Here is a 23,893-nt window from a genome sequence, read left to right as displayed (position 1 = left end):
TGCTACTAGGAGCTGAGACAGTATATGACAGACAATCATGCTCTGCGATGTTCCACATTAGGTTGTCAATGTGTAGATAACAGAATTATCCTAAAGCACAAGACACAATGGTAGCAATGGGAAAAAACATATTCTCCAGATCCCGGGTTTAAAGTTAAAATAGAATCCAAGGGACGCACCAGGGAAGGGGAAGATTCCAAAGGCAGGAAAGTTTCTTGAAAGAGTTTGAGAGAAAAAGCTGAGAACCCCAAAATACCTCCAAAGATGTTGACTGCAAGGTTACAGAGAGAGAATACTTTAAACAACAGAATGTGAAAGGTACCCAAATTATCTCATGGGACTGAAGTACCAGCTGTGGATAGAGCACAAGACTTTTGTAACATTGTTGGATTGAAAGAAGTCTCAAGAATGTTGAAGCACATCCAAAGATTCAGGTTTAGTCTAATGAGACATGACTGGTGTCGTCTGTGCTCCAGACAAGGTGCTAGAAACTCACAGAGACAATCCCAAGGCCAGGCATTTCGAAAGATGTACAGGATTACTTTTTGTTGTGCCAAATGCATACCATACATAGTAAGAGCCTACAAAACCAATGAATTCACCAAGATTCCAGGTAATGCTAAAAGATGGTAATGGATTTCTTTGATTTTAGAGAGCAGATGCATTCATTCCTAGTTGACCATTATTTGGGGTCAGTTAGTTCAGTTACTTGGAAAGCAAAAAAAATTTGGTTGATACAATCTAATGTGGGGAAATGTGAGGTTATCCAAATTGGCAGGAAGAATAGATAAAACTGCACACTATTTAATTGGAGGGAGACCAGAGAACACTGTAGTAATGAGGGATTTGGGTGACTTTGTACATGGATCACAAAAGATTAGCATGCAGCTGTAGCAAACAATTAGGAAGGCAAGTAGAATTTTATAGCTTATTGCAAAAGAAATTCAGTATAACTTTGGAGAAGTCTTGTTGTAATTGTGCAAGGCATTGTTAGGACTACAGTTAGCGTACTGGGGCGGCATGGTGACCCAGTGGTTAGCACTGCAGCCTCACAGCACCAGGGACCCAGGTTCGATTCCACCCTTGGGCAACTGTCTGTGCGGAGTTTGCACATTCTCCCCGCGTCTGTACATTCTCCCTGAGTCTGCATGGGTTTCCTCCGGGTGCTCCGGTTTCCTCCCACAGTCCAAAGATGTGCAGGCTAGGTGGATTGGCCATGCTAAATTGCCCGTAGTGTTCAGGGGTGTGTGGGTTATAGGAGGATGGGTCTGGATGGGATGATCCAAAGGGCAGTGTGGACTTGTTGGGTCAAAGGGCCTGTGTCCACACTGTAGATAGTCTAATCTATTAATAAACATAGTTTTGGCCTTCTTACATAAGGAAGAATATACCTTTATTGGAGGCAGATCAAAGAAGTTTTTAAAAAAGCAAAATACTGCAGATGCTGGAAATCTGAAATCAGCCCAGAAAATACTGGAGAAACTCAACGTGTCTGGCAGAAACAGTATTAACCTTTCGATTTCAATGACTCTACTTCACAACCAGTTTTAGATAAGTTGTATCGAACTCAAAGTGTTAATTCTGCTGAGTTTATCCAGCATTTTCTAATTGTTTCAAAGAAGTTCCATTAGATTTGACTCTGGGCTCACTGGATTATCTAATGAGGAAAGTTGAACACTTACACATTGGAGTTGAGAAGAACAAGAGTTGATCTGCCTGAAATCTAAGATTCTGAGGGAACAGGATGGGATGATGAGAGGATATCTTCCCTTCTGGAAGAGGCTAGAACAAGGAGCAAAGCTTCACTATCAAAGGTCTTCTCATTCAAGACAGAAATAAAGAAAAATTCATGGCCCTGGAAGGGTCACCAACCTTCTGAAATGTTTGCCCCAATCAAGTCAGAGCCATTGAATATATTCAGGAATGCGTTACAGAGGGAGCCAAGTGTTGTGTGGACCAGGTAGAGAAGGGGTGTTGAGGCCATGATCAGATCAGCCATGGCCCTAATAAATGGTGCAGTGAGCTTAAGGGCTGAATGGCCTACTCATACTTCTGTTCCTTTTGTTCATGACTATAATGAGTGGTTAGTTTATTAAGGCCAAGGTTGCTGGAAAAGCACCCAATGAATTATATATTATTTTTATTAACTTATTTTCCTAATCAACCTGTTCAGAGATGTTAGTACACATCTCTGGAGCTGATGGGACTTGAACATGGTCCTCCCAGTCCAGGAGTAGGGACACTACCACTGTGCTACAAGAGGACACTCATTTAAAGCCTACTGCACCTGGTATTCCCAGGAGGTCTCCCATCCAAGTACCAATCAGGCTTGAGCCCACTTAGCTTCCAAGATCAGGTGAGATTGGGTGTTTTCAAACTTTTGTGGGCACAGGCAATGATTTGTATACATATTTTTAAATCTATTTCTCTAACCAATCTGTTCAGAGATGTCATTACACAACTTTGGAGCATGTGGGACTTGAACTCAAGTTTCTCGGTCTGGCACAGGGACTCTATATTGCACCATTTTATACTAACATGTTAAATACCAAGCAGCTGTCATGTATTGACTAGGCTCAGATTAGATATATCAACAGTTGATTGCAAACACACTAAACTTCACGATCATGCGCATCATCACTTTACAATATTTTTGTCAATTTGACCTCAAGGAATTTTTGTATCTTTTATCAGCTGATATTCAGGGTTAAATGCAAACAGCACACAAGCTACTTAGTTATATACTTTCAAACCACGCCTTCAATAAAAAGACTAAGTGATGGAAACACTCAGCAGTGACAGTGACGAAAGGAAACAAGTTAACAATTGGGGGAATGTCATTGACCAGAACTTTATTTGTGCCTCTTTACATGCACCGAATTGTTAAGTGTATACCCCACTTCCTATTTTTATTTAAGACGTAGGGGTTCCAGTTTTGGACTGGGGTGGGCAAGGTCAGAAGTCACTTGATACCAGGTTATAGTCCAACAGGTTTATTTGAAATCACACGCTTTCAGAGCACCGATGAAGGAGCAGCACTCGGAAAGCTTGTGATTTCAAATAAATCTTTCAGACTTATAATCTGGTTTCATGTGGCTTCTGACTTTGTTTTTACTGAATTTCATAGTTCGAGCATCCATAGTATTTTTCATTTTTATTCAATAGTCAGTACCAATTACTGGTGTTTCCTACATTGGTTTGAAAATGATGGGGCCCGTTACTCTTACTGAAAAATTTCTGGCAAATATTGAAGGAATAACCTAATTCATTTCAGAGTGGTAGGATTTGGTTGGTGGAGGTACTATATCAGGGAAGATGGTGAGATGTTCTATTGATAGCTCTAGAAGTTAACCAGTGATTCAGAGTAAGTATCAAAGGTCAACATTTGTTCTCCAGTCAAGATGGCAGTAGACAGTCTGAAACCAAATTGAATTGGAATCAATTAAGGAAGAAAGGTTACTGTCTATCTAAGACAAGAGTTGGTTACTTCAGTGGACATTGAGTGAACCTAGGCCAGTACGAGCTAAATTTATGCTTTATGTTTTTTTTGATATCACAGCATGGTAAGAATCAATTTGTACTCTAGTGTAAGCTACATCCTATTCATGAAGATATTGCATGTGAAATAAAATAATTTCTGGCTTTACCATTGTCCTTGTTTGATTGCTTCTAGGACAGCTTGTGATTATGGTATTTAGTTACAATTATGGTGTGCCCAGATAATGGGTAATAAAGGTACATTCCAGACTATAGGAAATTGATGTGATGTTGAACTCATGAATATTAATGCCTCTCATTCCCTGGCTGACACTACAGAGATCTGATTACATATTCACATTCTTAATGTATCAGTTGTGATAGGATCTGCTAGAATTACCAAGGCCAGTTTGAGCTTTAACCTATCTCCCCTTTAATTGAAGGAATAAAACAATAGTTATTCAACCCCTCCACAAGGATTCATAAATGATCCCAGATACAGTGAAATACTGATCACCTGAGAAATGGACTCATATGGATTGTTAATTTGATCTGTTGTTCTGTAGTATTTCAGCCCAGAAAAATAATCATGTAGAACTTTAAATAGAGTGCACTGAACACAGCTCTAATAAAGTACCTCAAAAATACCTGTCCATTGTTGAAAGAAAAAGAAATCATAGCAAAGGTATTTGAAATGTAAGGGATGAGAACCAGTCACTTGTTACAAAAGAATTTAACGGTTTCAGTACATGACCCAGCTGTGCACTACAATGTCAGTTTGTACAGTGTTATTCAAATGTTTACTAGAGGCTCAAGTGAGTTTAAATGTGAAGTGTCCATATTTTGGACAGGAACCAACACTGCAAGGAAAAATCCCTGGTGTTTAACCAAGACGTGATAAGGATTCAAAGACAGAATACTTCTCGCAGGATTGGATAATTTTCACTTGGCGTGACTGCTTTGCCAGTTTGCAGGTAACAGATATAAGGAAAATCAAGGCTACACAAAATCTTCTCAACGTCCTTTAGCATCTCATTGTCTCAATGCACTGAAATGCTCATTGCAGCACCATCGCTTTGTCTTTTCATTAATACCTATGTCTATGTGTCAGACTGTGCAATTCAGCCTTCAGCAACCCAATGCTATCTTCTTGTACATGTGGAACTGTGTGTCCTTGTTGAGAGGTCACGATTTTCAGGCTTTCTATGTCAACTATACTTCAACGGTCATTTGATTGCACCTCCAATGAAATTTTTTTTTCTACTACTCAAGACTTTTTTGTTTTTCTGTTCCAGGCATCGTCTATCAGGGAGAGAGAGTCCTTACAGGTAGGAAGTTGCTTTGTTGAGGTTATGTCAAAATGACCACAAATGTGCAAATAGTCTTCATATATTATGCACAAATATTTTCAAACAGAGTTCTATCCTTACACTCCTATATTCATCTGTGGAGGCATTTGGTGTCAGAAGTTCGTGCATATGCTACAGCCTTGGAAACTTGATTATGAACTCGGGTGGGATTTGTTAAGCTACATATTTTTTCACTCCAGTCATGATTTCCTTAAGTTTGTCCTTTAGGATGATGTTAAGAATGAACTGAATGGAGCATCTCAACTCACTGAGGAAAGCTAAACTCCTGGAAACAAAATAACACCGATTCCATGAGCTTGAATGTAAAAGGGAAGCTGAAGCAAGAAGGACTATTACAAATGTGAGGGTAATTGTAAAGTAAATACAGTCTAATATGATCTAAACACTACTCTTCCTCAAAGTGATTATGACCTATTCACTGTGGCTTGTTTTGCCCATTTTCCAAAATGCTTGTGATTCAAGAACTGATTCAATATTTCCAGAGTCCTAAGACTGTTTGGTCTTTGAAATGTTCTCCTGGTAGTTTGACCTGTGAGATCCCTGCTTTGTTGTGCGCTTGACTGTTTAGCCTGCCAATGTGATCTTACTGGACCCAATGGAAATCTGGCTTCAAGAGGCTTGAAATTTTATGGTGCAGATCTTACCTCTGTGGCACTATCCAAGACAAAGCAGCCTACTATATCTGCATACAATCTAACACCTTCAACACACCCTCAACCATCAATGTAAATGACAGCAGTTTGTACCATCCTTGAGAAGCACTGCAAATATTTACAAAAGCTCACTTGACAGCACCTTTTAAACTCATGGCCTCTACCATCCAGGAGGACAAGGACAGCAGATACATGGGAGCAGAACACAAGTTCCCCTCCAAGCCACGCATCATCCTGTCTTGGAACAATATCACTGTTCCTCACTGTCAATGGGTCAAAATCCTGGAACTCCCTTCATAGCAGCACTGTTGGTGTGCCTAATCATAGGGATTGTGATTATTCATCATCACCTTTTCAAGCTGTTCAGGAAAGACAATAATGCTGGGTTGTTGAAATACTCTTATCCAGAGGACAAATTAAAAAGAACTTTTGGTCACACGTCTTCACATTTTAGTTTGTGGCTCGGGATCAATTTTTGTTTTTCAGAATCCTTGAAACTTTTTGCTTTACTTTGCTTTACTACACTGAATATGCTCTATAACTGCTGTTACTGTTAGATGGTATTGTTGCAATCAGTTAACCTGCGCATTGCATTGCAAATTAGATACTGGATCAGGTACGCTGGAGCAACTGAGTATTGGTCTTTTCACTTGAGAATGATCTCCTCCACTTCTCCTAATTTTCAAATTTAAGTTTTATTTTGCTCACTCTGGATCCCAGTCTGCAAGACCCGAACACCACGGAGTTTGTATTGGAGACAGACACAGAGGATTTCCCAAGATGTCTATGTAAAGGTCAATTCATTGGCTCTTTCTTCAGTCATGAAGATGTGGTGAGTCCATTTTTACATTAAAAAAAACACAGACAACTTGTGAAAATAATTAATAAACAGACATCCTTTTTTGTGCAACATGTCCAATAAATGATATACTGTTTTGTTGCAGATGTTCATTAAAACTAAAATATAATTTACAGGGAAATACATGATTTGTAAAACAGATATTAGCAAATTGAGCTACAGAACAACAACAGAACACTGATCAAACAGTGAAGCTTTCAGGATGGTGCGTTATGCCAATGAATGATTGCAAAACACTCAAAGAAGATAACTATACCAAATCTCTAACTCTTTTCTATGTGAATGAGGACTAAGTGCTGATCAAAATAGAAACAGCATGCAAGGTCATCTTCTCACTGCCACTTCATTCCTGGATTCTTGATCGAATGCCAGGTTTCATATTCTATTATGCTTGAACCCTTTCCCTTCACCCGGGCAATCTGAAACATCTCCTCAGATTAAATAATGAATGTTGTTGTTATCATATTTTTTGTGGTGGGCTAAGCTATTCCTAATGTTTGGGATTCTGTGAAGACTTCTGGACGCCAGGCTGAAGCAAAGAGGTTTATTGTAGTCAATGCCAGTCATCACTTTGTGAAGGGCACAGATCATAAGACGGAACAGTTACATTTTTTAAATAATTAGCTTGAGCTATTCTTTGCTATTACACTGCTGCTAACCAGAAGCATGACAGAAATAGTTGTGCATGTGGACTCAACTAATACTGGTACTGCTGGCACATGCAGTCGCAGTATAAAGCTGGCATCAAGTGAAAGCCTCCTATATCCAAATGATTATATAATATCCCATTTTGTAAAACTGCCCATTTATGTCACCTCTGACTAAGTATTAGTGCTGTGATTGATGATGGCTATGCTATTAAAGCTCTTTAATCATCAAACAAAGAAACAGCCACATCTTGATAATAAACAATTTTGTTCATACTTAAATGCCATTTTCAAACCAATATGTTAAAGATCTGTGCACTAGTGCCTCCCAACCCTTTTAGCTCATTCAGATGATCATTGAATGTTAACCCAAGGGGCCTTTGAATTATACACGAGATAACAAATTTCTTCTTAATGATTCTATTCAAGACAGTTTTCTAAATATATTTTTTATCTAAAATTCTGATAAGCAGTTCTCCATTGAACCATCCAACAGTTCTGCAATACAACTGAAATTATGAAGCTTATTTGCCGAAATTTCATGATCGTTGATTGTCGGAGGCATGTTTCACATTGGGAAGTTATTAACATGCCCACAAAAGCTAGCTATTGCTTAAGAACTGCCCAAATCCAAAAATGGGTACTGAAATTTTACTGTTGGTCTGTGTCAAGTCAACTTGTTTGCTTCAGTTGACACTCTGACAGTGCCTTTGCATATTTACAGGAAATATTCGTAGTGACACAGCTGTGAGCTAAAAACCATAAAACAACAGAAATATTCAACAGGTCAGGCAGGATCTTAGGAGAGAGAAATAGAGCTAACACTTCAGGTCTCTGACCTTTCATCTGAAATGAGGAACATTAGGAATGTGATAGGTGTTATGGAAGTGAAAAAGTAGGATGGGAGAAGAATGAAAGGGGTATGATAAGTATGGAGACTGGGAGAAATTAATCAACAAATGAGTTAGCGATGCAAGGCCAAAGGAAGTGGTAATGAGATGAGTAAAGATTCAGTAGATGTGTCCAGAGGACCGTAAATGGCAGAACAATAAATAGTTGTTCTCCAAAAGCAAGAGGTCTAAATGAGACCTGCAAAGAGAAAAGAAATAACATGGGGCAGGAATTACAGCCTGAAATTGTTGATTTCAATTTTGAGTCCAGAGGTTGTAAAGCGTTGAGGGGAAAGATGAGGCAGTTACTCAGATTCCATCTCTTTGGAACACTCCAGGATTTTGAAGACAGAGAGGTCAGTCTGATGACAAGGCTGAGCATAAAAATGACAAATAACCAGAAGACCAGCGACAGGCTTGAGGTCTGAATGGAATAGCTTTGAAGGGCTTTTTAAATGTTGATTGAAGATTTGTCTGTCAGTTAGCCTTCCACATGTTGTTGAAATGATCATCAACACAATTTATGAAGCCAGAACAGAGCTAGATCATGCCACCTGTCATTCAATAATTGCCTGGCACTGATTATTAGGTTTATTACAGTAATCTCATCCTCTCTTTCACTGTACAATGCAATTGTCTATCCTTGAATTAGTACAAATATTTACATCGCCTGTCTTGTGCCGGCATTTCCTCAGAAATGCCTGCTCTTGCTGGTAATCCAGTTGATCTTTATAAAATGTCATTCTATTTTCCTCACAATTTCTTTTTCATCAAGATCTAATACCATTTAGACAATATGACTATAAGACATAGGAGCAAAAATTGGGCCGTTCGGCCCATTCTGTCTGTTCCACCATTCAAACATGGCTGATAAGCTCCTCAACCTCATTCTCCCACTTTCTCCCGACAAGACCATAAGGCATAGGAGCAGAAAATTTCTAATAATTATTTTACTTAGCTCCTTCATCTTAACCTGGGAATATTTCCTTCTTGTGAATAGTGATTTGCTGCAGAAGAAGGGTCAGTCTTTAGCACAATTTTCCACATGGGCTTCTCTTTAAGAAATCATATTCTTCCACTGTTTTTTGAAGGATCCAATGTTGAAACTCAGTCTAATAATTAAGGTCAAAGTTCAGCTTCTATACACCCAAAAGGCAAATTTCATCTGAAAAAGTCCCATAGGAGAGAAATCAATTTTTGTGGCCCTTACATTATCTTCAAAAGGAAGAATTTTTCTTTTTAGTTGGCAATCTTTCCTACCCGAAACCCTCTCCAAGCAAAATCATGGCTTGCCAAATCAAACTCTGGTCATTTATGATGGAGCATTTTATGGTGCTTGTAGGAGTGGGATAGAAAGGGATACGAGTGGGAAGGAGTTGCAAGTTTGGGCAGGGGGCAAGTACATACGTGTTGTGCTCATTATTTCCTGCTGTCATGACATTTGACCAACGATGGGGAAGGTGGTAACAGTGTTTTGAGGCCAATTGTGTCACTTAAATGGCTCATTAAGGACCTCGGATGGGTCCTCTTCCCTCATGGGCAACCCAGAGACCTCAGGCCTCTTGCAGCTTCAAAGGTTGTTAAGAGCTGGTCTTGTTGCAGGCATTCTATCTTTAGACTAAGTTCAAAATAGGTTTTTTGCGGTGCACTGGTCAATATTTATCCTGAAAGTAACATGTCTCTTTTGCAATTTTAAAGCTGAAATGCATCTATGAAATTCTTTTGCCTCCACAAAACAGGGTTTTTTATGCTATATATGTAATTTAAAGTAGGTAAATACATAACACTGTGAGCCAGACTGATAATCTTAAATCGTTTTTGGTATAATTACTGACAGAGTTTGGATTATTTAGTAAATGTTGTCCAATAGTAGAATCACAATGAGTGTAGGTCATGGTAGTCAGAAGCCTGTAAGCATGAGCTATTTGAGCACAATTGGTTTGCTGCCAGGTGTTTGAGCAATAGGGTTTGTTTTTTGATATGTAAGGGGAGGTGATGGCTTAGTGGTATTATCGATGGCCTATTAACCCAAAGGCCCAAGTAATGTTCTAGGGACCTAGGTTTGAATCTCAGCATGGCAGATGGTGGAGTTCGAATTCAATAAAAACCTGGAATTAAGAGTCTAATGATCACCGTGAATCATTGTAGTTTGTCGGGAAAAAACACATCTCGTTCACCAATGTCCTTTAGAGAAAGAAACTGCCATCCCTATCTGGTCTGGCGTGCGTGTGGCTCCAGGCCCACAGCAATGTGGGTGATTCTCAACTGCCCTCTGGGCATTTAGGGATGGGTAATAAATGCTGGCCTAGACAGCAACGTCCTCATCCCGTCAATGAATAAAAAAGAAAGTCAACTGGGTCTGGGTTTGCCTGGCATCAAACTGGCACAAAAATTGATACTTCGCATTACTCATTTGTGTGACAGGCAAAACATTTGGTTTCTCAGAGGTACCCTGTTCATGGCAAAAATGAATTGTTCTTTTCTTGTAAAGAAATCTGTAGAAGTTCATTAAGGGACTAATTATAATTACAATTTTGGGGCATAATGAGAACAAAACACAAATGTAGTGTAACTTTGAGAAAGCTTGACATTTCTCTTATGGAATCAGCAATTAAGCACCTCCTCCTAGAACCTGCCTTCGCAATAAATGCTCCCAGTAGGTTAGGATTTTTTTTTCTGACTTTTGGGCAGTTTCTGAATCGACCAAGAATTCTGCGTGAAAATATCAGACTTTCATGTGGAGCTTTTCCAAAAGCCTTTTGGAAGACAGCGAGCATCATGTGTGGTAAAATAGCCATGGGCTCAAAATTGGACATTCTAAACTGACTGCAGCTGGAGAGATCAGGCTTTACAGAAGATAGGCCAAACTAAATAAAATAGCAGCCAACGGTGATCAGCCACAGAGAAGTGTGGAAATCGAGGTCAGAGAGGTCACAAATGTTCAGGGCAAACCAGTTCCAACCAGCCTCAAGGTTGTTTATTGGAGAAATATTGATCAGACTTTCTGGCACCTTGACTTCCAGTCAGTGCCTGAGGACATGCACGTTACACCTCCCCAGCATGGGCAACAGTGGAAAGTGTTGGCTCAACCACATTGGATGTTTTGAATCCTGCTTATGACCTCATTGTTCTGTGGCCTTTAGCCATTCGAGAAGGTCCAGGGTGAGGGGGATCAGACCACACACATGGAAGTCACTGTTTCAGTGAAGACTTGCTGGAAGGTTTGTTGCAGAAGACTATGCGGCAACTCAAGAAGACGCAGGAGAAAATCTGTGCTGACCTGAGGGACTCACCTTCATGGAAGAAAGTCGGTTCTACATCAGAGGGAAAGGAGATCTTAACAGCCCAACCCAAACATGTGGATCGTTGTAAGCAATATTCTTTCTCAGACAGCTATAATGAGATAGATGGGAAATATTGGGGGAATTTATGAAATGCTCACATGGTGTTTCTAAGAAGGAATATTTTGTTAATAAAACCAGAAACTTAATTCCATGGTATCAGAGATAATGGGAACTGCAGATACTGGAGAATTCTGTTTGCCCACCTCACCATCAAGAGAACTTGTTTAAAGTGTTTATGATACATAAACTTGTCAAAGTTTCCAAAGCATGGAAGACACATATCATAGGGATTACCAATGTCCTCTTGGGGTGAAGAAATTGGTCGCCCAGGGTCTTCCCTTCAACAACTATAATGAGTATGATTGCACAAACAACCATGAAGCTTACTGCTGAGATTTGGTTCCATCATTTTATCAGGGGTGGAAGTGAGGCATCCAGTAGGATCTAATACATGATTGTTTCACACCCTCAGTAATAACTGGGCGTCTAGAATAATGAGGATATAAGTCAATGCATTTTAAAGATAACAAATAGGCAAAACTTTTACAAGGAAGTGAAAGAGATTAGTTCTGTATTATGCCTCAAACAGCACTGCAACAATTTGCCTGACTCTGTCAGTTCATTAATCCTTCCTGTCAAAACTGCTATTTAGGTAGAAACAATTTCCTGACAATGGGTCCTGTGGTTATACAAATTTAAGGCAAGCCAGTTCAAGATACGTTGCCATAAAGATAAGTGTCAGTTGATGGGGTGACAATGACATGGCGTACTAACAATCCAAGACACCAAGCTATCTTGACATCCCACCATAACAGACTGCGAAATCTGAATTCAATGAAAAGCAAGTTAGTCTGATGCTAATTGCTCTAAAAATCTATTTGGTTTCCTAATACCCTAAGGGAAGAAAATCAGTCATGCTGACCTGGTATGGCCTACATGTGACTCCAAATACACAGCAATGTGGTGGATTGTGGACTCTGGGCAGCTTGGGATGTGCAATAAATGCTGGCAAAGCCAACAATGCCAACAACCCATGAACAAATCAAACAAAATCTAAGTCCGAGGGTTGAGGCTGCACAGAACCCGGGGGCAAAATGAAGACTGACATTTCCCCCTACTGAGAGAATGCTACACTATGAGACGCACAAATACAGAAACGAGATGTTAAGTCATCTCCTCTTACAGTTAATATTGAAATGGCACAACTCAAAATGATGTACTGGCCAATTTTTAGCACAAAAGAAGCAAGTTTCTTTCGCAATTATCTATGAATTTCTTTATCCTCCATAGTACAGTACTTTGCATGTGATCAGATGTAACTTCTAATGTGGGCCAATACATTGCACAGTGAGCCAGACTGATCATCTTAAATTGGTTTCTGGCAGAATGAATTGCACGGTCTGGATATTTTAGTAAATATCATACAATAGCAGAATGACAGTGGGGGTAGAGCGTGGTGTTCTGAAGCTTACAAGCATGAGTTATTTGAACACAACCTGTACGCTGCCTACTGATTGGCCCAATGGGGGTCTGCATTTTGATATAGTCTGCTCGGTTTTTGCATCACACAAGCACTGAAATTGATACTTCACGTTACTCATTTGTGTAATAGGTAACCTGGCTTTTGGTTTCACAGAAGCATCCTGCTCATGGTAGAAATAATTTGCTTCTTTCACTACAATGAAATAACACGAAACACCTTGATTCAGTGGTTGTTACATTTATTTTGAGATATTTTCCCCTTCTAGAGTAATCTTGTGGTTGAATGGGCGTGATTCGGTGCCAAAAATAATGGCCATAGCCTCTTTTATAAGTTTCTGTGATATGCAATAAATGATAACTTGACCAGCATAATAGCCATGGGGACTATCATTCACTGTTGATTATTCATAGCTTCACCCTGACCAATTAGTCATGAAGCAATGCACGTATACACATTGCTGGGAAAGGGAAAATCCTTTAGCAAAACAAATAGTCAGAACAAAGTATCAGAAATGATTGCAAATAAAATAGTTAATGAACAATCACAATGTAGACAACTTCAGCAATGAACAACAGGGGAAAAAAATTGGAATTAGTCTAGGAACTAAGGTTGAAGTCATAACTTTTTGTTGCATCTCCCTGCCAGTGGTGGCTCAACTGCTCAATATATCTCATACTGTCTAAGCTGGTGCTCCTTTTCTAAGACTGATTACTTGTGTCCTTATCCTGATGGTAGCAGGATGGAAAGCTTTAACTTTCTTTCTCCCTAAATCAATGTTCAATTCTGTTCCCTATATACTCAGTTGCCATTGTCTTTCTTCCTGGCACTTGTTATTCTTAACATAGCTCACGTCCTGTTAATTAGGCTAGTTCACATACCACTCAACCATGCTTTAAACTGGAATTATGTTATTGTATCATAATACCTCTATCTTGTCAAGGCTGACACTTCCATGCAGTAAGCAATGAATGGTGCACCATTGAAGATGCAGTTTTATTCATGCAGTTTTAAAATGAGGTCCACTGTGGTCTCTCTGTAGAATATAAATATACCGTGACATTATTTTGAAGAAGTACAGAGAAGAGTTCCTTTCAGTTTGTGGGGAATAATTATTCTTCAACCAATGTCAATAAAACAGCATAATGGCCATTATTATATATTTGTTTGTAAAATTTCCTCCCAATATTGATTCTTAAATTCCAACAGCAATTTCACTTTACAAAGTGCTTCACTGGCCATAAAATCCTCTAGAATATCCTGAGGTTATGGAATGGTGTGATGCAAAAACATGTCTTCTCATTTTGTTTTTCTATTGTTCAAGCCTGAAGTAATCTACGTGGTGATTAACCACAAACTATTTTATCTGCATTTACTCCTACACACTTCATTCCGACTATCTAGTTTGCTAAAGGATGTGCCCTCTCCTATCAGCAGTTAGATGTGTTTTGCTGCATGAGTGGATATAAATTAACAAGACTCACCTACATTGTGAGCCATTCAAGTTATCGTAAGATCTAACCTGCCTTAAAAAAATGCAAAACAGCACAAAATGTGGAGTATTAGAAAAAAGCAGGGAAAATATCAAACAGAGTTTTATAAAACTTGATAGAAATTATGAACAGGTATTAACATAATCAGATTGTGATCAGGCAGTTGTTATTTTTTCATAACACCAAAAGAACTACGGATGGTCTAATTCAGGAACAAAAACAAAGTTGCTGGAAAAGCTCAGCAGATCTGGCAGCATCTGTGAAGGAGAAAACAGAGTTAACATTTCGGGTCCAGTGAGAGGAAAGGTCACCGGACCCGAAATGTTAACTCTGTTTTCTCCAGCACAGATGCTGCTAGACCTGCTGAGCTGTTCCAGCAACTTTGTTCTTGCTCCTGTTATTTTCTCATATTCATACATGGGCATCCCTGACCTGGTGAGTATTTATTGCCTATTCCTAATTGCCCAGAAGGCTGTTCAGGGTCAACCACATTGTTGTGGTTCTGATGTCACATGGTGGATTTTCTCCCCTAAAGGTTGATAGGAAAGAGAAAATCCTTTTGCAAACCGAATAGTCAAAACAAAGTATCAGAAATGAATGCAAATAAAATACTTTATGAACAAGCACAATGTGGACAACTTATAATTACATTAATGAATGAGTTAGAGTTTGAAGACAATGAAGCATGGTCCCCATGAGGCTAGCTTTTTATTGCGGATTTTATTTGATTCAGATTCTACCTTCTGCCATTGTGGGACTCAAACAGATTTGATCCAAATATGAGCTTGAGGCTCCAGATTATTTGTCTAGTGCCATCACCACCAACTCCTCAAAACTCTTCACTGATAATGGATAAGCACAAAAATAATTTCTGGTGATTATTGGGCCTTCACATTTCTACAGATGCAACGTTTCATTCAGATGATACACATTTCACTCAAACATTGCTCACTCTTTTCAAGTACTTTAACTCACTCCAAATCAGTGGAAAGCTAATGTGAGTGTTACCAATAGAATTTCTTCCATGAATATGAAGATAGCCTGCAAGACCAGTAGTCTTTATGAGCATTAGTACATTTTCAGATGAACATCAGACCACTGTCTTTGAATTGCAGTCAGAATGAAGCAAAATGGAACCTAAGACAGTCACCCTGTGATTGATTTATCCAGTCATCCCGACCGTTAAACTGAATTCTATTAGAGGATACTGTGGTCACGCTGCACATTTTTCAATGAATACGATCCTTTCTTTTTAAACATAAAGCGGGAAGAACATTTTTCCACAAAATGACATTTTTGCCAACATTGGCCAGGATAGAAATAAATCTAGCATGTATTGTCAACTCACTGAGGTTTTTGTTAGTATAATAGATCCATAAATCGAGCTTCTGCGAGGGAACTGAAAGTGAAACATGCATGGACATAGGGCAAGAGAGTATATCACACTATTCCTCTCACTCAAAAAACTTGTCCTTTTATAATTCTTTAACACACTTCAAGGCCTTTACAAAGAACATTCAAAAATAAATATTGATACTGCGTCATATAAAGAGTAATGGGACAGATGACCAAATCTTGGCTATTGGTATAAAAGGTATGCTGTAATTTCAATGAATAAACCACTGCCAATAGCAGCTTAAGACATCATTAAGGTGAGACTGGTAATGGTATTTGGAACCAATGTTACCGTTGTGGAATAATATTGATTTTACGATATTGGGTACTGTGCACCTCCAAGCCTTGCCAGCCATTAATTTGAATGGATAGAAGAATATTGAATGGCATGTGTTATTTCCCTTTTCCAGTTTAAAGGGCACATCAGTGAGTGGAATTGAAAAACAACTCAAAGAGCTGAGGATGCTGGAAAACTGAGAAAATGGCTGGGAAAACTCAACAGGTCTGGAAGAATCCATGGAAAGAAAGCAGAGTTAACATTTTGGGTCAGTCACTGGATGCAAAATGTTAACCTCGCTTTCTCACCAGAACTGCTGAGTTTTTCCAGTGAGTGGAGCAGGTTGAGTTGAGGTTTCATATCAGGGAGCCCCAGTGCGTAACAAGCCTTTTTAGCCTGACTTTACTCCTAAACCAGCTTGACTGACCTCTCAAAATCCACCTCCAGCAAACGTCACTGATCAGAAACAGCTGCCAATGACTAAGATCCGCTTTCCCATCACCTTCACGTCAGCTCACTCACAATGATTTTCCATGCAGCCTGCCATGCCTCCATTTTACAATTCACGTGCTTATTTTCAAATTCCTTCACTGCGTCACTTCCTTCTGAATCTGCAACCATCTTCAGTTGCCAACACTCCATCCATTCTTCCCTGTGCACATCCTGATATTAATCCTATTAGCATGGGGAGCATCCAATTATAACTGTCTAAATTTCTAAGATCCTGATAAATGTTTGCATCGCTGACCCCCTTTAAGGCACTTTTTAAAGACACATATTGTAAGTTTAATTTTGTAACATGAAAATAAAATGTCAAAGGTCGGTCCTACTTAGTGAATATTACTGCAATTCCCAACAAAGATTAAATTTAGACTTATTTATTTGTCACATGTACCGAGTATAGCGATATATAAGAACAATTAGTCACACAAGCCAGAAATAAAAGATTTAATTGGACCAAAAGGTAAACAAGAAGAAAAGAAAATGCCCAGATTGCAGAGTCCCATCTCCACAACGGTGCAGGCACCTCTCCAGTCGCTAGGATACCAATCGCAGTCTCACCGGCCCACTCCCACCACCTCATCGGCCCACGATCACCGGGCAACTCTCACCGCTTCACCGGCCCACTGTCACTACCACACTCTGAACCACCACACCAGCCCACGATCACCGGCCCACTCTCACCACCCCATCGTCTCACGATCACAGGGCAACTCTCGCCGCCTCACTGGCAACCTCTCACCGACTCACCAGCCCGTCCTCACCGCCTTGCCTGCTCACTCGCAGCACCTCACTGGCCCACTCTGAACCACCTTACCAGCCCACTCTGAACCCCCTCACCAGCCCACTCTGAACTGCCACAATGCCACACCGGCCCACTCTCACCACCTCACCAACTCATGATCACCGGGCAACTCTCGGCGCCTCACTGGTAACCTCTCACCACTTCACCGGCCTGCTCTCACCGCCTCACCTGCTCACTCTCACCGCCTCACTGGCCCACTCTGAACTGCCTCACCAGCCCACTCTGAGCTGCCACACCGGCCCACTCACACCGCCACACCGGCCCACTCTCACCACCACACTCTGAACCACCACACCAGCCCACTCTTACCGCCTCACCAGCCCACTCTGAACCATCTCACCGGCCCACTCTCACTGCCTCACCTGCCCACTCTCACCGCCTCACTGACCCACTCTGAATCACCACACTAGCCCGATCTTACCACCTCACTGGCTCACTCTCACTGCCTCACCAACCCACTCTGAACCGCCTCACCAGCCCACTTTGAACTGCATCATCAGCCCACACTCAACACCTCACCGGCCCACTCTCACCCTCTCACCAGCTCACTCACACTGCCTCACCGGCACACTCTCACTGCCTCACTGCCCGCCTCTCATGGCCTCACTGGCCAATCTCACCCTTTCACCAGTCCACTCGCACCACCCCAACGCCCCAGTCTCAATGCCTCACCACCACACTCTCAGCGCCTCACCTCCCCACTCACACTGCCTCACTGGCGCACTCTCGCTCATTCACCGCCCCACTCACACCGCCTTACTGTCCCCCTCACACCCCCTCACTGGCCCACTCTCACCCCCTCACCGGCCCACTCTCACCCCCTCACCGGCCCATTCTCACCGCCTCAGTGCCCCGCACTCCCGCCTCACTGGCTCACTCGCACCGTCGTCACCTCAGTGGCCCGCTCTCAACACCACCTCCTCACCAGCCTGACCTTATTGGCCCAATCTCACTGGCCCCGCTGTCATCCCCTCACTGCCCCAGTCTCACCACATCACTGGCCCACTCTCACACCCTCACTGCCACACTCTCGTTGCCTCACTGGCCCACTCTCACCGGCCCACTCTCAGCACTATCACCTCACTGGCCCGATTTTAATGCCTCACCAGCCCACTGTCACGCCCTTCCCGGCGCACTCTCAGCATCTCACTTGCCCGATCTCACTGGTCCACCCTCACTGCCTCACCAGCCCGCTCTCACCGCCTCACTGCCCTGCCGACTTCCCTTTATCGCTGGTGTCAAAATAGTCATTGCTGTCTTGCAAATTTTCTGCCCTCGGTCTGTTTTTCTCATTGCACCAACAAGATGTTGAATGGTTTCTGGCAGTGCTGCAATGGATGCAGAGATAATGGCCATCAGATGCACTGACTAGCGGGTTTGCATGTGTTATCTTTGCAGCTGGGCATTGCCTGAACACAGGAAATGATGGAGTACAAACCCATAGTCCTGTGACAAACTGGAGAAGGATGTATTCAGTTCCCTTGACAGTGACAACTGTCTGTCTGGCAATCCATCAAAGACCTTGGTGTGCTATCCTATCAAAATCCTTATTTATGTTGGCCCGCTCGCATTCCTCTCCCGAATTTTCCACAGCAGAGCTCACCCTCCAGGTGCTGACACACGCGCTGCCCCTTCTCCTCGGACGGGGCTGGAGCCCCCTCATCCCTATTTCCTCACTATGTCTAGAACCTGCCTCTATCCTGCTCTGTAAATTGTTCTTAGCACCGCGATCTGATCTGGTGCGTGTGACCGCTGGATTAATTGATGGTGTTTCGTCCTCAGAGGTCTGATCTTCTCCTGAGGCTTTGTCTTCAGAAACCACTGGCTGGCAATTGTTGGATCTCTAAAAGCAGCAAAGCGAGGAACGAAATGAGGTGAGGAGAAACTGGAGCAGTGTGAATCAAGACAACATCGATGTGGTTAAAGCGTCTGCAGCTCATTCATCATTTCAGGCTGCAGGGCAATGGTGAAGGGGCATTCAAGAAGGTCCGTTAGGAAGGAACAAGTGTCAGCTTAGATGTGTTGAACAGTACCTCTGGCCACGATCTCAGTGACAGCACTCCAATTAGCCCCAGTGCCATTCCTGCCATGAGGGTCAATGCTGGTAGCTTTTACCCTCTGCTGCTAACCAGCTTAGTTTGTGAAGCAGTGGGATGCCAATCACTACGTGTTCAATCCCTGTAGCAGCTGAGGTTATCATGAAGGACTCTCCCTCTCAACCTCTCCCCTTGTCTGAAGTGTGATGATCTTCAGGTTAAATCACCACCAGTCGTGCGTCTCTAAGAGACAGCAGGCCTGTGGTCTGGTAAGACTATGATGACTTGACTGATCGCATCTCACCAGGTCTAGAACTGTTGTAGAACACAGAGCATGTCCAGGCCTGACTAATATAAACAGCGGGATCTACTTTCAGTCAAGAGGTTGCTGATTTTCTTCTTCATTTACTCCCTTTTTGTCAATGTGGGCATCACTAGCTGACACAGCAATTGTTGTCCAAATTTATTTGCCTGACAAAAGGATTGATTAAAAGAGGAAATATAGAATATGGGAGTAGGCTTGTGGTGAACATGCAAACTTACTTTAAAAGCTTCTGTAGGTACATGAAAAGAAGCAGTTCAGTGAAGTCAAACAGAATGCAACCAGAAACAGGAGAAGGTACAAGGTGGAACAAAGAGGCAGCACACCAATTAAATGTGTATTTTGGTTTTGTCTTCACAAAGGAGAACATAAATTATGTCAGAACCATACACAATTCTAACAGGACTAGACAGTGTACACTGGAAGGATGTTCCCAGTGACTGGCGAGCCCAGAATCAGAGGTGATAGTTTGTGAATACAGGGTGGGCCTTTTTTGGACTGAGATCTGGAGATATCTTTTCACCCATGGAGTATTGAGTTGTTGGAATTCTCCATTGTCTATATTCAGTGGCACCTTGGCTTCAAGGAATTGGGGGAAGACACAGAATATGACATGGCATAGCCCCTTGTATGCTGGGGGTACAAAGGCGGGCAGGCTCATGCAGACAGGTTGGGCGGGGACCCGGGGAAGGCGTGAGGCCGATGGGGTTGCCAGGAAAGGCTATCAGGAAGGGGGTGTGGATGTCTGGAGCCTCACGTTGAGGGAGAGGCTGGAAACAACTCACTGAAGAATCCTCACTGTCGTCTTTCATTTAGCTGGAATTCCAAAATGGGGATGGGAAATGGCTGTGACCGCGGAGTGGGTGAGAGGCAAGGTACCTTGCCATCTGAGGCAGGGGCCTGCAGGAGCCAGCAATGCGAGGCTCTTTATAGGGAATAGCATTACACACAGACCCAGGTACGTGGATAGAAATAGTATAGAGGGGTACTGGCCAAATGCAGGTAAACAGGACTAGTTCAGTTAGGAAACCTGGTCCACATGACAAGTTATTCTGAAGGTTCTATTTCTGTGCTGTATAGGTCTGTGACTTTATGTAGATAAAATCCCCAATTGCTCATACCATAGGGTCCTCTCTTGCTTGGGGCTAAGCAGATCTCTGGCCCTGTGCCAATGGCCTGGGAACTTTCTCCTTCTGTCACAGTGAAGTTCTCATCAGGTTGTGCTCCCACAGTCTCAAAGCCTCACATTTTCAGTGAAGTGTCAGTATCTGAGCCATTTCAAGACGGGGGTTTGGGGGATGGGTGGGATGGTACCACAAGGCTATAGAATGTGTCCTTTGAGGTCTCTGTACTCTTAGAAGTCATAGAATCCCAAAGTGCAGAAAGAAGCTTTGGAGAGGGTACAGAAATGATTTTCATAGAATCCCTACAGTGCAGGCAGAGGCCGTTCAGCCCATTGAGTCTGGAACACCATGCAAAGTGCGTCCTACCAACCCTATCCCCATAACCTCCACATTTACCATAGCCATTCCATCTCATCTGCTCATTATTTGACTGTGGGATGAAACTGGAGGACCCAATGGAAACCATTGCAACCAAAGGGAGAATGTACAAGTTCCACGCAGATAGTCGCCCAGGCTAAACTTGGACCCTGGCACAGTGAGTGCAGCAGCGCTAACCACTGAGCCACCATGCTGCCCTCAGAGGCCAAGGAGGAGACTTCTATGAAGCCAACCATTTCTGTTCTGAGGTCAAGGACATCCCAGTGGTGCCTTCAGGACAGCCCATGGTTAGAAGTGGTCTGCAGTGTGATGCTAACAGTGGGGATGACTGTGAGATTTCCAGTGGAATGAAGGAGGTAGTTACTTAGTTGGTGGGACATGAATGTCTTTGCATCCCCACAGGGGAGGTCTTGAGATGGACAGAATTCTTTCTTACAGGGGCTAAGGAGTCTAAGGATGGGCACCCTCCATCTGTCTAGGCTTTTCCTGTCCTATTTGTGGGTGTTTTCTCCTTGAATGGGAGCGAGTGAAGGATTGAGCGGGATAAAAGTGGGTGGCATGGCTGTTAGCACTAGTGCGGGTGGTCCAAAGTAGAGGCTTCCACAATATGTAAAACATTAGTTACTGACAAAGAAACAGTAGATTAATGGAGCAGATTCGTGGAATGTGAATTAAAAATGGAAATGGTAAAATGTTATTAAGGGCTAAGTGGTAACATAGAATAATCAGATCAATCATGATCTTATCGAATTGCAAGTTCAAGTGGCCAAGTGGACTGTTCCTGCTCATAATTCACATCAACTCTTTGCCCCATTTTCCACTGGATACTGAGCCAAAATCCATTTAGGTGCTAGATAATATGTTCATTGACTTATTCCTAATGAACTTTACAATTGAATTTTAAATAAAGTCAATAAAATGTTTGTCTTTTGAATTAATTCTTTGCAAAAATTTAACTTAGTTGCATTACACTGCTGATTAAGAAAAATTGCTTTCAGGTACAAAGTGTCATATTAGGATAGTCTATAATTATTTATTTGTGTGTAAAAACTTGTCGCTCTTTTTATTTTCAAATTTAATCAAAATTCTCAAACAAGTTGTTTAATTGTAGACTTTTCATATCTCAAAAGTGCTATTGGAGATAAAATAATTTGTCTCTGCTATTAACAGACTAAATATTGATTGCTTTACACTCTGATATAGCCTGAGTATTTCTAGGCATAGCCAATGTATTTACAAACTCTTTTACAGCCAACTCTGGATGCCAAATGGATCCAATTCCACTTGACCACAACATATGCCTTTTTCCGTCCCTGTTTAGAATTCTTTATCCAATTTTAACATCCCAATGCCAGCTCTTCTGAGCAGCATAGCTTTCCTTACTAATACTTTCTTGATTTTCAGCATATTAAATAAAAGCTGTCAAATCACATTTTCTAGATACCTGTGAACCAGGGAGAGAAAAATCAGCCAGGGCTGCAACTGCAAACTGTCATCCACAATCTCTGCTTTGAGATATGTCTGCTCTTGTGCTCTCACATTTGTGCATACACGTGTACATGCTTCTGCCGTGAATGTGCATTCCAATATCCCAGTGCGTATGTGAAAATGTACATGTCTATGTCTGTGTGTGTGTGTGTGTGTGAGCATGTATGTGCGTGTCTATGTGTGTGTGAGCATGTTGTGTGTGGTTGAGTGTGTGTGTGTGTGTGCATGCGCATGTACATGTGTGTGCGTGTATATGTGTGAGGGAGTGTGTGTGTGAGCTAGCATGCATTGACACTAACTACTGAAAAGTCTAACTGATCACTGATGAATTTCCATTTCCCATTGTCAGGGTCCATTGACATGCATTGTTCTCTCTCCCTTAGAATTTGTAATCCCTTTGGTTAATAGTATGTTTCTGGCTTTGACGTATTGCAATCCCAGCACAAGTAGTCAATCCTTTACATGAAGGATGCTTTCATTAGAGAAGCAATAGTTTGAATTTTCTTCTTTGTGGTGGATGTCATAGGGTAGTAGTTACATAGAAATGTGAAAGGGTTACAACGTGACAATACGCATTTGGTCCTAATAGTCTGGGGAAGTTGCCCCATCTTATTGGTCCTGGTTCTTTGCTGGTCAATCTAAGGATAATCTAACTAACCTGCTCTTTTCTAGGGCCTTGCATATCCTTTCGGGTCAAATGGTAATTCACACTTCCCTGGATATAGCTTTGGCTACTCTGTTGGATTAAGGCAGGACTTCCCAAACTTTTCTTCTCTCTGACCCCATTTTAAGACTTGAAAATTGTCATTACCCACCCTCCCCGCACCCCCCCCCTCCCCAAGAGGTGAAAACTGAAAGAATGGACTTTGGTAGAGGGGGTGCGGGCTGGGGTGGGGAAAGTGGGTGGAGAGGTTGATGGTGGTGGTTTCTGTCAGAGCAGAGGCCTGTTGGTATGGGAGTTATAATTGTCTCAGAGTTCCACAATGTCCATTGCTACCTCAGAAATCGTGACCCCAAAATTTCAATTTGTGACCCCACTTTGGGATGCCCTGATTTAAAGTCTCCTCCAATGCAGCACATCATCAGTAACTCACAAAAGAGAGCCAGCCTAGAGTATTTGCTATAGAATGTTACCAAATGGGCGATGGCTAATATTTATAATATTACTTGAATTGCTCCTTAGCCACTGGTTCACTGGGGCATCCTGACTGTTCCTGGAAGGTTGAGTTTCTCCATTCTGAAGTCAAAAACAGTTCATTGCCTTCTGGACACAGATTTCACACAGAAAGAGCAAAATAAGGTCTGTAGCAGACCAACATAATATTTAAAAATGAAAACCAGAATTGGGAAAGCA

General features: G+C 41.8%; 1 pseudogene; it reads right to left on the bottom strand.

Moving 5' to 3' along the window:
- Nucleotides 1–2,275: 2,275 nt before the first annotated feature.
- On the bottom strand, nucleotides 2,276–2,394 carry LOC125456700 (5S ribosomal RNA; annotated as a pseudogene).
- Nucleotides 2,395–23,893: the final 21,499 nt, after the last annotated feature.

Source organism: Stegostoma tigrinum, chromosome 8, assembly GCF_030684315.1.
Source record: "Stegostoma tigrinum isolate sSteTig4 chromosome 8, sSteTig4.hap1, whole genome shotgun sequence".
Taxonomy (NCBI): domain Eukaryota; kingdom Metazoa; phylum Chordata; class Chondrichthyes; order Orectolobiformes; family Stegostomatidae; genus Stegostoma; species Stegostoma tigrinum.
The sequence above is the reverse complement of the archived record's forward strand: the minus strand, read 5'-3'. Positions and strand labels throughout refer to the sequence as shown.